The sequence below is a fragment of the Ranitomeya variabilis genome, chromosome 1 (genome assembly GCF_051348905.1).
Source record: "Ranitomeya variabilis isolate aRanVar5 chromosome 1, aRanVar5.hap1, whole genome shotgun sequence".
Taxonomy (NCBI): domain Eukaryota; kingdom Metazoa; phylum Chordata; class Amphibia; order Anura; family Dendrobatidae; genus Ranitomeya; species Ranitomeya variabilis.
Window position 1 is genome coordinate 755,815,463 of NC_135232.1, and position 14,680 is coordinate 755,830,142.

Consider the following 14,680-nt stretch of genomic DNA (forward strand, 5'->3'; position numbering starts at 1 on the left):
GGTCCTTCTCAAAAAATTAGCATATAGTGTTAAATTTCAATATTTACCATAATGTAATGATTACAATTAAACTTTCATATATTATAGATTCATTATCCACCAACTGAAATTTGTCAGGTCTTTTATTGTTTTAATACTGATGATTTTGGCATACAACTCCTGATAACCCAAAAAACCTGTCTCAATAAATTAGCATATCAAGAAAAGGTTCTCTAAACGACCTATTACCCTAATCTTCTGAATCAACTAATTAACTCTAAACACATGCAAAAGATACCTGAGGCTTTTAAAAACTCCCTGCCTGGTTCATTACTCAAAACCCCCATCATGGGTAAGACTAGCGACCTGACAGATGTCAAGAAGGCCATCATTGACACCCTCAAGCAAGAGGGTAAGACCCAGAAAGAAATTTCTCAACAAATAGGCTGTTCCCAGAGTGCTGTATCAAGGCACCTCAATGGTAAGTCTGTTGGAAGGAAACAATGTGGCAGAAAACGCTGTACAACGAGAAGAGGTGACCGGACCCTGAGGAAGATTGTGGAGAAGGACCGATTCCAGACCTTGGGGAACCTGAGGAAGCAGTGGACTGAGTCTGGTGTGGAAACACCCAGAGCCACCGTGCACAGGCGTGTGCAGGAAATGGGCTACAGGTGCCGCATTCCCCAGGTAAAGCCACTTTTGAACCATAAACAGCGGCAGAAGCGCCTGACCTGGGCTACAGAGAAGCAGCACTGAACTGTTGCTAAGTGGTCCCAAGTACTTTTTTCTGATGAAAGCAAATTTTGCATGTCATTCGGAAATCAAGGTGCCAGAGTCTGGAGGAAGACTGGGGAGAAGGAAATGCCAAAATGCCTGAAGTCCAGTGTCAAGTACCCACAGTCAGTGATGGTGTGGGGTGCCATGTCAGCTGCTGGTGTTGGTCCACTGTGTTTCATCAAGGGCAGGGTCAATGCAGCTAGCTATCAGGAGATTTTGGAGCACTTCATGCTTCCATCGGCTGAAATGCTTTATGGAGATGAAGATTTCATTTTTCAGCACGACCTGGCACCTGCTCACAGTGCCAAAACCACTGGTAAATGGTTTACTGACCATGGTATTACTGTGCTCAATTGGCCTGCCAACTCTCCTGACCTGAACCCCATAGAGAATCTGTGGGATATTGTGAAGAGAAAGTTGAGAGACGCAAGACCCAACACTCTGGATGAGCTTAAGGCCGCTATTGAAGCATCCTGGGCCTCCATAACATCTCAGCAGTGTCACAGGCTGATTGCCTCCATGCCACGCCGCATTGAAGCAGTCATTTCTGCCAAAGGATTCCCGACCAAGTATTGAGTGCATAACTGAACATTATTATTTGATGGTTTTTTTGTTTGTTATTAAAAAACACTTTTATTTGATTGGACGGGTGAAATATGCTAATTTATTGAGACAGGTTTTTTGGGTTATCAGGAGTTGTATGCCAAAATCATCAGTATTAAAACAATAAAAGACCTGACAAATTTCAGTTGGTGGATAATGAATCTATAATATATGAAAGTTTAATTGTAATCATTACATTATGGTAAATAATGAAATTTAACACTATATGCTAATTTTTTGAGAAGGACCTGTATATTTATCATGCATGTAACTTTGGCCCCTCTCTTTTGTTCACTTGTTAGAGGTGTGGTGATTTTGCCATACTCCTTATTTACTAAGGAGGATGCCGTTTGATATTATTTTATTCTTACCCATTTGTACATGACTTTCATGAGGATATTCACATGTATGTTTATTTTACCTAATACTTTTATGAGGTGTATACTTTGGTAACTGTTGAGTCTTCTCATGTTATGGATAGCCTGTCACTACCAGTTTGCATCATTGCTCAATTGACCTGTCCAGTATTTCTGGTTCTTATTATGTGCACTTATTTGCCTGTTTTGTACTAAAGTATTAATAAAGACGTATATATTTTTTCAGATAGTTTCCATGGCAAAAGTTATTTTTGATTATGAGTAGTTACATTTGGAAATTGTAGGCTCTTTTCTTTTTCTTTTATGTATACTATATTGCTCTTTAAGAGTATTCCTTATGAATATGGTAATTGTATATCATCAGTTCTGGTATGTTTATATATATATATATATTTATATATGTGTGTGTGTGTGTGTGTCACCGACATATATATATACACATATATATATATATATATATATATATATATATATATATATATATATATATATACACACACACACACATACACCTGTTCTATGTGAATATCTCTATTCTACCTACTCTATTCTAACCTACTCTACTCTATACTGTACGTGGCAGATCATTTGCCAGCTTTTCATCTATCTAACATTTATATATATATATATATATATATATATATATATATATATATATATATATATATACATACATATATATATATGTTTCGAAGAATATTTGGTTTGAAAAGATGTGTACAGTTGTGTATTACAATGCGATTTTAACATGAGCTTTTACATACAGAGAACTGCTAGTATGTTAAGGCTCATGTTAAAATCTGGGTATACCTTGACGTATGGTAGAGCAGCTTAATATACATTTTTTGCAAAACACGTATCAACCAAATACCCTGTTTTTTACATCTTTTTACTAGCACTTGCTGATTACTGTGATTTTTTTGCAACGGAGTGTTTTTGGTTTGGTTTTACTGTGCTCTTTTGTGTCTTCAAGTTTCTTGGTGGTGTGTGAACATGTTCCTACAGACTTGTTCACTGTGCAAGTAGCCCATGTGTTTCTGTTTCCATAATTGTTCTCTTGTGTCTACAAGACTGGGGAGTTATCCACCACTCCTTGTGGGCTATCTGCACAAAAGCTGTTCCATTCAGCGTCCACATGGACATTTCCTCTCTGAACCCTGCTCATACAGGTACTATACAGATGATTAGGTTTTTAAATACATCAGATAGGGATTGCATACATCAGTTAGGACTGCTCTATATGGGTATACGTTGACGTTTGGTGGAGCAGCTTAGTATACATTTTTTGCAAAAAGAGTATCAACCAAATACCCTGTTTTTTACATCTTTTTACTAGCACTTGCTGATTACTGTGATTTTTTTGCGACGGAGTGTTTTTGGTTTTACTGTGCTCTTTTGTGTCTTCTATACTGTACGTGGCAGATCATTTGCCGGCTTTTAATCTATCTATCTCTCTATTATATATGTTTCGAAGAATATTTGGTTTGAAAACGATGTGTACAGTTGTGTATTACAATGCGATTTTAACATGAGCTTTTACATACAGAGAACTGCTGGTATGTAAAAGCTCATGTTAAAATCGCATTGCACACGGATGCCATACGGATGTCATACGGTTACTAGATGCGAGGAAATCGCATCCTCACATTGCAAACGGATTACACATGGATCACCGTACGGAGAACATTTGTGCGATTCTCAGCCGTCAAAATCAGACTGATTTTTTTTATACGTTAAGTGTGACTCCAGCCAGGGCCGGACTGGTCATCGGGCATTTCTGGCAAATGCCAGAAGGGCCGGTGGCAGTAGTGGGTTGCTCGCCAGCGCCAACTCCCCCCCCCAGCACCGACTCATCCCCCCTCCAGCGCCGCCGCATTCAACTATACCGGCGTCTATGACGCCGGTACAGTTGAATGCAATGATGGACGAGAGAGCATCTGCTGTCGCTCCCTCGCCCATCATTCCCCGCTCTGCCTCCGACACTGTGGGTACGCGATGACATATCATCGCGTACCTGGTGTGTGGCCGGGCAGACTACAGCTGCTGAGACTGGAGCCAGGAGCAGCGCAGGGCACGAGGAGAGGTGAGGAGAGTGTTTTTTTTTTTTTTAATATATCCATGAGTGATAACTGGATTGTGGAGCTATTGGGGGGGCTGCATTACATTCTATGGGGGCTGTGCTGCATTACATTCTATGGTGGGCTGGCTGCATTACATTCTATGGGGGGCTGGATGCATTACATTCTATGGAGGGCTGGCTGCATTACATTCTATGGAGGGCTGGCTGCATTACATTCTATGGGGGGCTGGCTGCATTACATTCTATGGGGGGCTGGCTGCATTACATTCTATGGGGACTGGCTGCATTACATTCTATGGGGGAGGGCTGTATTACATTCTATGGGGGGGCTGTATTACATTCTATGGGATGGCTGTATTACATTCTATGGGAGGGCTGTATTACATTCTCTGGGGGCTACATTATATTCTATGGGGGGCTGTATTATATTCTATGGGGAGGTGGGCTGTATTACATTCTATGGGGGGCTGTATTACATTCTCTGGGGTGGCATTATTATACTATATGTGGGCTGCATTATACTGTATCGAGGACTATGGGGAATACATTATACTATATGAAGAACTATGTGGTGCATTATACTATGGGAAGTGAATTGTACTACATGGATGACAATGGTGGGGCATTATACTATATGGAGCACTTTGAGGAATGTATTATACTATATGGAGGACTGTGGCAGTACATTATACTATATGGAGGACTGAGGAGTGTATTATACTATATGGAGGAATTGCAGTGTATTTTAATATATGGAGTACTATGAGGAGTGTATTATACTATATGGAGGACTGAGGAGTGTATTATTCTATATGGAGGACTGAGGAGTGTATTATACTACATAAAGGACTATGAGGAGTGTATTATACTATATGGAGGACTAAGGAGTGTATTATACTACATGAAGGACTATGAGGAGTGTATTATACTATATGGAGGACTGAGGAGTGTATTATACTACATGAAGGACTATGAGGAGTGTATTATACTATATGGAGGACTGAGGAGTGTGTTATACTATATGGAGGACTATGAGGAGTGTATTATACTATATGGAGGACTGAGGAGTATTATACTACACGAAGGACTATGAGGAGTGTATTCTACTGTATGGAAGACTGAGGAGTGTATTATACTATATGGAGGACTGAGGTGCACATTATAATATATGGAGGACTATGGGGTGTATTATACTAAACAAGCAAAATGCTGCCTATTCATAGAGTGATTGGATTGTTTATGTGGGAACAGAAATCCTTGTTCTCAGCAGCACATCGCTGTTGTAAACTGTAGATGTGCTGCTGATAACATGATACTGTATGGGGACAGATTGATCTAATTGTGATTGTTCTGTTCCCTTCATTTTTTCTCAGTTGGTGTAAAGATGCTGGGAAAAAAGCGAACGACTTCAGTATTGTTGATCACACTCGTTTAGCGGCCTGAGATCAGCGCATGTAAATACAACAGAAATGCTTTGCAGGGAGACCAGGCAAGGATGATGACAGTTGTAGTTAGCACCCGGCGCCTGGGAATAGTGCTAACTCTACTGCTTTTCCCAGCTGCCAGAGCATTTCATTCTGATATGTGTAATGATTTTTAGGGTTGATGTCAGCTGCGTAATGTCAGCTGCTATCAATCCCTGGTGTAAGTAATGGAGAGTTGTCTATCAGACACCCCCACTACTAGCCCAGACCTGGCGAGATCCAGCGACTCTGAAGAGCGGTGACGGTAGTAACAATACCGCTCTTCACAGTCGCCGAGCTCAGCGCAAGACCCGGAATATCTGAAGAGCGGTGACGTTACTGATGTCACTGCTCTTCAGAGTCACCGGGTCTCGTGCTGCGCAGCGGAACCAAAAGTGGCTGTAGGCAAAGTTTATGGAGCATCAGAATGAGGTTCCACAGCCTTTGGTCGTCTCAATCCCTTCATTATCTACGAGATCCAGTTATGTAGGTAAAGTAGCGGCTTTTCTTGGTACTGCAACTAAAAGCAATAATTAGGACTGAGCTGTAATGCTGGATACCGCTGTGATTATATGTTATATAGTCGTGTTATACTCCCCTCACTTCTTGTAACCTGCAAGTGTACAAAGATATTATACAGTCACCATGTGACAAGTGGGCCTGTGTAACTTCAAATGCCAGGGCTGAATTTTAGTCCCAGTCTGGCCCTGACTCCAGCCTTACTGTGAGAAATTCATACTGGTTACGCTTCAACCAACAAAATGTGACAGGTTAGTTCACACACACCCGGTCAGAACTGACCGGGACCACTGTGCGTCGTCACTCAGTAGGAACGAAAATGTTAACTACGTTACTATAATTTACCTAACTGTGCAGCCACCTAGTACGGCTACCGAGCATTTACCTGGAAAATTGAATTGAAATGAATGCTAGGGATGGCCTATTGGTGATGCAGCACAGAAGCCTACAAATTTAACAAGATGACTCTAAACTCCTAGGTAGAACCCAGTTATGGAATTATACACAGTCATTTTCACTTTAAGGACCATATGAGTGCAATGGACCACTACTCGGATGACCTCTGTATACTTCAGTAGATCCCCTTTAATACTGTAGTTTCTGTAAGTCTCTAGGGGTTCAGCAAGATGAGTCTGATGGGCACTGATACACTCAAGTAGCTGTATCTGCCTGTCTGAGTTTGGTGCCAAACTATCTGCGTGTGCGTGCACTTTCCCACCGTCATCCTTGCAGGAGGCCTGAGCTCAGGACTTACCGACCTGCATCTGGTCACTGTGTCATTGCAGACATGAGCCCGCCTGGATGACAGCTGTTTGAACAAGGAATTACGTGTTTCTAACCAGTGCGTGGTACCACAACTGACTTGCCTGGGCCCCCCCAGGTGTGTCATGGATGTTTGATCCTGGGGATTTTGGCTCCGCAGATGGCGCTCGATGTAGAAGTCACACATCCTGCTCCTTGGAGATCGCACCAATCTTTCTCAAGTTAGCCACTGAACCAACCCCTTCTAGTCAGGCACTGCTTCCCAATTGCTTGTACTGCCCCCTGGCCTGGGGCTCTGTCTGGTTCTGTCCAAACTGCAGTTCAAACCAGCAGAACAGAGTCCATTTAACATAACACAAGTCTCTGCCAACAGAATCGCTGTTTTTATTTCTCCTCACAGAACTGGGGTCACCGCCTCAGAATAAAAATCCTGCACAAACCAGTTTAACCCCTTTCTGACATCGTGCATAATAGTACGCCGATGTCGGACTCCCTCCCTTTGATGTGGGCTCCGGCACTGAGCCCATATCTTTCCTGGCACATGTCAGCTGTTTTGAACAGCTAACATGTGCCTATAACAGCCGTGGGTGGAATCGTGATCCACCCGCGGAGGTTAACTAGTTAAATGCCGCTGTCAATCTCTGACAGCAGCATTTAACTTGCGCTTCCAGCAAGCACACTGGAAATCCCACCCATTGGTGACCCCGTCACAAGATTGCATCACTGATGGGTCGGCAGACCGCTATGGTTGTCACTGCCGAATTGCTATGAGTGCAACCCTGTGATCGGCGCTCATAGCAAGTGAGCATTTCTGCTACATACAGGCGATCTGATCATCACCTGTATGTAGCAGGGGCGATCAAAGTACTGCAGCTTCTAGTATCCCATGGAGACAATTGAAGCATGCAAAAGTAAAAAAATGTTTTAAAAAATATACAAAAAAATAAATAAATACAAAAGTTCAAATCACCACCCTTTCGCCCCATTCAAAATAAAAAAAAATCAAACATACACATATATGGTATTGCCGCCTTCAGAATTACCCGATCTATCAATATAAAAAACAAAGTAACCCAATAGCTAAACAACGTAATGAGAAAAAAAGTCAAAACGCCAGAACTACGTTTTTTTGGTTGCCGCAACATTGCATTAAAATGCAATAACAGGCAATTGTAAGATTGTATCTGCACCAAAATGGTATCATTAGAAAAGTCAGCACAGCACACCAAAAGTAAGCCCTCACCCAGCCCCAGATCACGAAAAATGAAAACGCTATGGGTACAGGAAAATGGCATAATTTTTTTTTTTATAAACTTTGGAAATTTTTTTCACCACTTAAATAAAAAAGAACCTATACATGTTTGGTGTCTATGAACTCGTAATGACCTGGAGAATCATAATTGGCAGGACAGTTTTAGCATTTAGTGAGCATGGTAAAAAAAAAAAAAAACCCTGCAGGATTTTTTTGCAATTTCACCGCATTTGTATTTTTTTCCCCATTGTCCAGTACACAATATGTTAAAACCAATGGTGTTGTTCAAAAGTAAAACTTGTCCCGCTAAAAAAAAACAAGCCCTCACATGGCCAAAATAAAAAAATGATGGCTCTGGGAAGAAGGGGAGCAAAAACAAAAATGCAAAACCAAAAATACCTCTGGTCATTAAGGGGTTAAGCCAGAGTCATGAAGCAGTTGCAGGGGAAACAGTGGCCTCCTGTGGCCAGTAATTAGTACTGCAGGAAACTGTTTTCTAGAGGTATTTTCCATGTAATAACAAAGTAGAACAGAAGCTGCAAATTACATGCCAATGGTTAATGGTAGGTGACGATCAGCAGCAAATCCCCCATCATCTCGCATAAACTGTACATAGGCAAAAATCTACTAATCAGTGGTGGGGGGGTATATAGAGCTTACGAATATGCTCGACTACCTGGCAGCAGGATCACTAATTCTCTAGTGATAATCTCTTGTTTAAAAAAAACCTGTGATTTTATCAAAACTACAGCAAGCAACCCAGTGTTTGACCCATTGACCCATCGCTGGAATCGAGGTCCCTCTCCATTTTTAATGCTGCTCTCAGATTAGATGGAAAAATCTGGTGACAGATTCTCTTTAACAGATGCCCTGCTACTGTTACTATTTATTAGTTATTACCTGCCATGGTGCGCCGAGGGCATGATGAAAGCCCATAAAGTTTATATGATGCTTTTGCCTTGTGCCCCAATTTCTCTTGCTAATAAACTGTATATTTGGGAACTGCTGTGCAGTATGTGCATCTCACTAACATAAAAGTAAAGCTTTAGGAAGCGTGAACCTTCCTTTTAAGACTAAAATCTCAATTTTATAACAAATGGTGTTTGAATTGTAATGTTCTGCTACTTCGGTAAAGCTCCATCGAATCTCATCATTGCCATGAGGGTTATTAAAAAATCATAATGAACTGTGTGTCCCTATACTAAAAAACTGGGTATCAACATGTTGAAATTAACATAATTCTAATATTTTTCAAAATTTCCTTCTGATTTGTCTAGTTTTGTAAATACTTGTATTCCCCATGATATATCATGGGAAAACTGTGTTGTGCCATTCTTCTGCTGTTTCTCCTGGAAATGAAAGAATAAACTTACAAATGGGCATTACCGTCCCCCTTGCCAATGGGGTGTCACCCAACAGTGTCTGACAGCGTTGAACCAGTAGTGACAGTGTCAGACTCTGTAAGGGCACACTTTACTGCTAATAGAAATGGTAAAACCCAGTTATCAATTTCTTTATACATTTCTAGGAGGAATAGAGAGGAAACACATACTGCAAAGTCATAAAAAACTGTGTGCAGTGTTATTTCATGTGGAATGCAGATACTTACTAAAACAGTATGGCAAATTACAATAAGGAAGTTGTAGTTTATAAGGATTATGGATGGCATTTGTATATTAGCAGAGGAATGCATTTAGGGCACAGTCAGACGGCCATATAACAGACAGCAATCACATTGCAATGCTCGGACTGGCTGGCAGCTCTCCTGACCCGAGCATGACAGCATGTATTTCTATGTAGCTGTCACGCTTTGTGTTAGGAGAGCCGCCAGCCAGTCCGAGCATTGCAATGCGATTGTCGTCCGTGTTATATGGCCGTCTGACTGTGCCCTATAAGTGATCCAAATAGAAGAAAAAAATGAACGGCACTGATATAAATGTAATGAGTTACTTACTGGTATAGAGGGATACACTCTGAATCATTGGCACATTATGGGAGTAAAGTCACTTGGTGGAGGGTGCTTGCCAGGAAGAAACGTGTAGATAAATTCAAACGAAGAGGAAAGCAGAAACCTTAGTCCTTTATTTCCAATATAAATTCATGGACAAGGTGAATAGGGCAGGGACAGTGCAAGTAAAAAGGACGACGGCCGTTTCGCATTAACCACGCTTCCACGGGTTCCAAGGTTTCTTCGTCACAAAACGGAAGTGTTGCTGCTTTCCTCTTCGTTTGGATGTGCCCTATAAGGCCGGAGACACACTGGTGCGAGATACGGCCGAGTCTCGCTGGTTAAAAGCAAGCTGTGGCACCTGCACTCCGGAGCGGAGCGTGCGGCTCCATGTATTTGCAGCGCCCCAGAGTCCTGGTCGTTGCAGTACTGTGGCTCCGCCACTAAGGGGAGCTATGGTACATCTGATGGCACTGAAGGAGTTCATCTGATCAGGTATCACAGACACCAATACATTTCACAGTCGGGCCACCAGGGGGAGCTAAGGGTTCTATTCACTAGGCCACTCCCCACCATTGTGGGTAAACTAGGGGTCAGGCAGGAAGTTAGTCAGAAAGCTGACTGGGTTGGAACCAGGCAACACCTTGTGGCAGAGGATGTTGTGGGAGAAGATTCAGTAGGGTCTCTGTCAGGGGTGGGATCCTGACAGAGGCTTGGCAACTTGAGCGAACGTAACGGGACCGTGCCTGCTCAGTATAGCGACGGTACCCAAGAAGGGACTGGAAGCGAGATAGATTGTGCTGAGTGAGAAACGAGATCAAAGCAAGAGGAGAATACCAGTAGGAGTCGTGCTGTAAGACCGAGGCAACATCCTACTGAGGCGCACAACCGGCGGCCGGAACGCCGAGGGAGTATTACAATATTCAGCTTCAAGCAATACTCTAAACCAATGGCAGGACAGTCAGTCTAAGGCGGGCTGTCTCAACTAAATCACCTATGCAGTCTTGGGGGGCAACTTGTGGAGAGGGGCGACTCTAGGGTCCCGGAAGAGCTCCGAGCCTACCCGTCATACGGGTGCCGTTCCAACCGTAACATCAGGGAGGGACGGAGGATTAGCAGAACATCATCTAATCGAGTTGTGAGGGAACTTAAGAAACGGACACAACAGTTGTGGGGACTTTCCGTAAGCACAGCAGAGAAGGACCACAACACATAGCGCTAGGAGGTAGGCGCAGATTTCCACCTGTTAAGAGAACTCTGGAGGTGCCATTGGACCGGCCGGACTTGCGCGGCCTGGTTATCCGGATTCCGGACTGAGGACCCAGAGATCTTCAGTAAAGAGGTAAAGAGACTGCAACCTGGTGTCCTCGTTATTTATTGCACCACACCACTACAGCATCACCACCACCATCATCTACCCACATCTATTACTGTACGCCCCTCAGCAGGGTCACGGACCGGGTCTAGCCACCGTGACAACCCCAGAGCAGAGACTCACAGGCCCGGTACCGGGTACCCCTCGGCCCTGCGGCAGTGGGGGCGCTACATATTGCTATGCAGCTGCACGCTCCGCTCCAGAGTGCCGGTGCCACAGCTTGCTTTTAACCAGCGAGACTCGGCCGTATCTCGCACCAGTGTGTCTTCGGCCTAAGTGAGTCTGTCATTCTCAAAATGCTAACTTAACAGGTGTGTAGGAGACTTAGCCCCTAAAAAAATAATATCTGAATTATAGCTTCTAGTGTTTTAGTTGCCATAAAAAACGCCCTCTCAAATTGCATTCTGAGCGCTGTGATATCCATCAGCTGCACGGACACTCCAGTCACACTCACGTAGTGTCAGTGCAGCCTCTCATCACAGGCTTCCCTCAGCGGCCGCTGCTTGGTACTGTATTTCATACAGGAGCCAGTGTTAAGAGGTGGCAGTAGCACTGTGTGAGCGCTGTTGCAGTGTCAGTGCTCAGTATGTAAATTGAGGAGGCATACTGAGCTCTTGGCCACTCCAGGTGTGTACCAAAACCCCATAATTTGCATACAAAATGAGCATTAAAAGCTATGTTACAGGTATGATTTGATAGGACACTGTATAAGTGGTGTAGTTAGCATTTGGGGGTGACCGAACCCCTCTAAGACAATAGATTTGACCAATTGATAACATTTTTCCTTATATTCAGTGTCTATTAACAAAAGAATAAACGTATTCAACGCCAGTGAGGTAAACGTATGTACTCATAATGATTGCTATCACCAGGCTTGAGCGCTGCGCCTGGCTGATTATCTAGGGCATAACAGCAGCTCATACCATGCGGATGTTAAACCATACACACCAGATATCTATACCTGACAACATTATAGCTGTAGATCATTGCAGGCAGGCTGAACATTAACACAACAGCCCATCTTAGACGCGGAGGCGAGGAAACAAAAGACTTCGTGCTGTGTCCTATTTTATCAGGATGTGCAAAGATACAGGAACACGGTGTAGCTGCAGTTTTGTAGTTTAATCTCTCCCTGCAGGCTAAATGGTCCTATTTTCAGCTCACCAGTTATATCAATTCTCACAGCTTCTATCATCCTTCCCTACCCATTATTTCATTGGGTTGATTTCTCACTTATCCAGCAGAATCGGAACTGGAGAATAAATCTCCACAAATACTTGCTTCAAGCTTATATCTCCCTCGAGGAAATGTGAAATACGCATATGGGGGCCGTGAAGCAAACAAATGGGAGTTAGCTTATCAATTCACTTTGTTGAATTCTTGGAGGTTCTTACTTGAAAATTGACTTTACATCAAACTGTGCTACTTTTTGATAATCAATATCTACCATTTCACTGCTGAGAGCCTCCATAGCTCGCAATGTTTCTCTAGCACAGTAAGGTCCTCCAAATGCCATACTGGTTTGTGAATTAGGGTCTGCACCACTAGGGTGCTACAGAGAGCAGCAGAAATTGGAGCCAAAAGAAAAACCATATGTGTATGCTGAAGGCAGAGATGATGGTCAATGGCCACCCACATCCACTATATACAACAAGTGCTGATATTATAAGGCATGTCGTGTAATGACAGACCGAGGCCTAGACTTACTTCAGGGGAAAGGGATCGATTTCAGAAACCTTTGAACCCTTCTCAGAAATCATGCTGTGACCAAGGATACATCATTTATGGTATGAAATTGGGCAAGATGACACTTGCTATTGAAATCAATGAAGAAGGCCACCACACATGATTTAACAAGACATAGAAAGTACCATTATCTCCACAAGACTAGTAAGAAGGTTCACATTTACTTGAGTGAGAAATCAATAAAAGAATAAGAAGATTGCACCAGTGTGATCCTAAGCTTAATTCTAGATGTATTAAAATGAACAGACATTTTATCTTACAGCAGGGTTACTGGAAATAAAAGGGGCAATGTTATAGATGACTAATACCGTCACCCTCTACCCCTAAAATACTTGTATGCTGAACTTCCTGCTATGAAAATATTTGAACAAATGGAGTCTAAAAGGTCTCACTTTAATGTTATTATTTTAACATTAAGCATGAATATAAACATTCAATGAAATAATCTTACTCAAATAGATACAATAATATTACAAGAACCAAGACTAAAGAAAAGAAAAAGCAGCCATATAGTCCCATAAAATATAAACTTTATTAAACAGTATTAAAACCGCCAAATAGGAACACAGTGGTACAAAATGGGGGAATAAACATGTGCTAAATGGCCATAGCTAACGGGTAGGAACACCCTGAAACCCTGCTATACCATACTAAACAGTCTCAAAACAATGAATACCCATAGCTGACCAGATAAGTAATGGACCAGTGCCACAGCTTTGATGGAAATAGTATCGGTCATCAGGCCTCAGTACATACCAGGTAAATGCAGGATAAACAGATGACCAGACCCGAACCCCGGGTATTATTCCTTCCTATATTCAGGGTTCAGTTTGAAGCACAGAGAGCATCATGAAGACCAAGGAACATAACAGGCAGGTCCGTGATACTGTTGTGGAGAAGTTTAAAGCTGGATTTGGATACAAAATGATTTCCAAAACTTTAAACATCCCAAGGAGCACTGTGCAAGCGATCATATTGAAATGGAAGGAGTATCATACCACTGCAAATCTACCAAGACCCGGCCGTCCCTCTAAACTTTCATCTCAAACACAGAGAAGACTGATCAGAGATGCAGCCAAGAGGCCCATGATCACTCTGGATGACCTGCAGAGATCTACAGCTGAGGTGGGACAGTCTGTCCATAGGACAACAATCAGTCGTACACTGCACAAATTTGGCCTTTATGGAAGAGTGGCAAGAAGAAAGCCATTTCTCAAAGATATCCATAAAAAGTGTTGTTTAAAGTTTGCAACAAGCCACCTGGGAGACACACCAAACATGTGGAAGAAGGTGCTCTGGTCAGATTAAACCAAAATCGAACATTTTGGCAACAATGCCAAACGATATGTTTGGCGTAAAGGCAACACAGCTCATCACCCTGAACACACCATCCCCACTGTCAAACATAGTGGTGACAGCATCATGGTTTGGGCCTGCTTTTCTTCAGCAGGGAAAGGGAAGATGGTTAAAATTGATGGGAAGATGGATGGAGCCAAATACAGGACCATTCTTGAAGAAAACCTGTTGGAGTCTGCAAAAGACCTGAGACTGGGATGGAGATTTGTCTTCCAACAAGACAATGATCCCAAACATAAAGCAAAATCTACAATGGAATGGTTCACAAATAAACGTATCCAGGTGTTAAAATGGCGAAGTCAAAGTCCAGACCTCAATCCAATCGAGAATCTGTGGAAAGAGCTGAAAATTGCTGTTCACAAACGATCTCCATCAAACCTCACTGAGCTCGAGCTGTTTGCCAAGGAAGAATGGGCACGAATTTCAGTCTCTCGATGTACAAA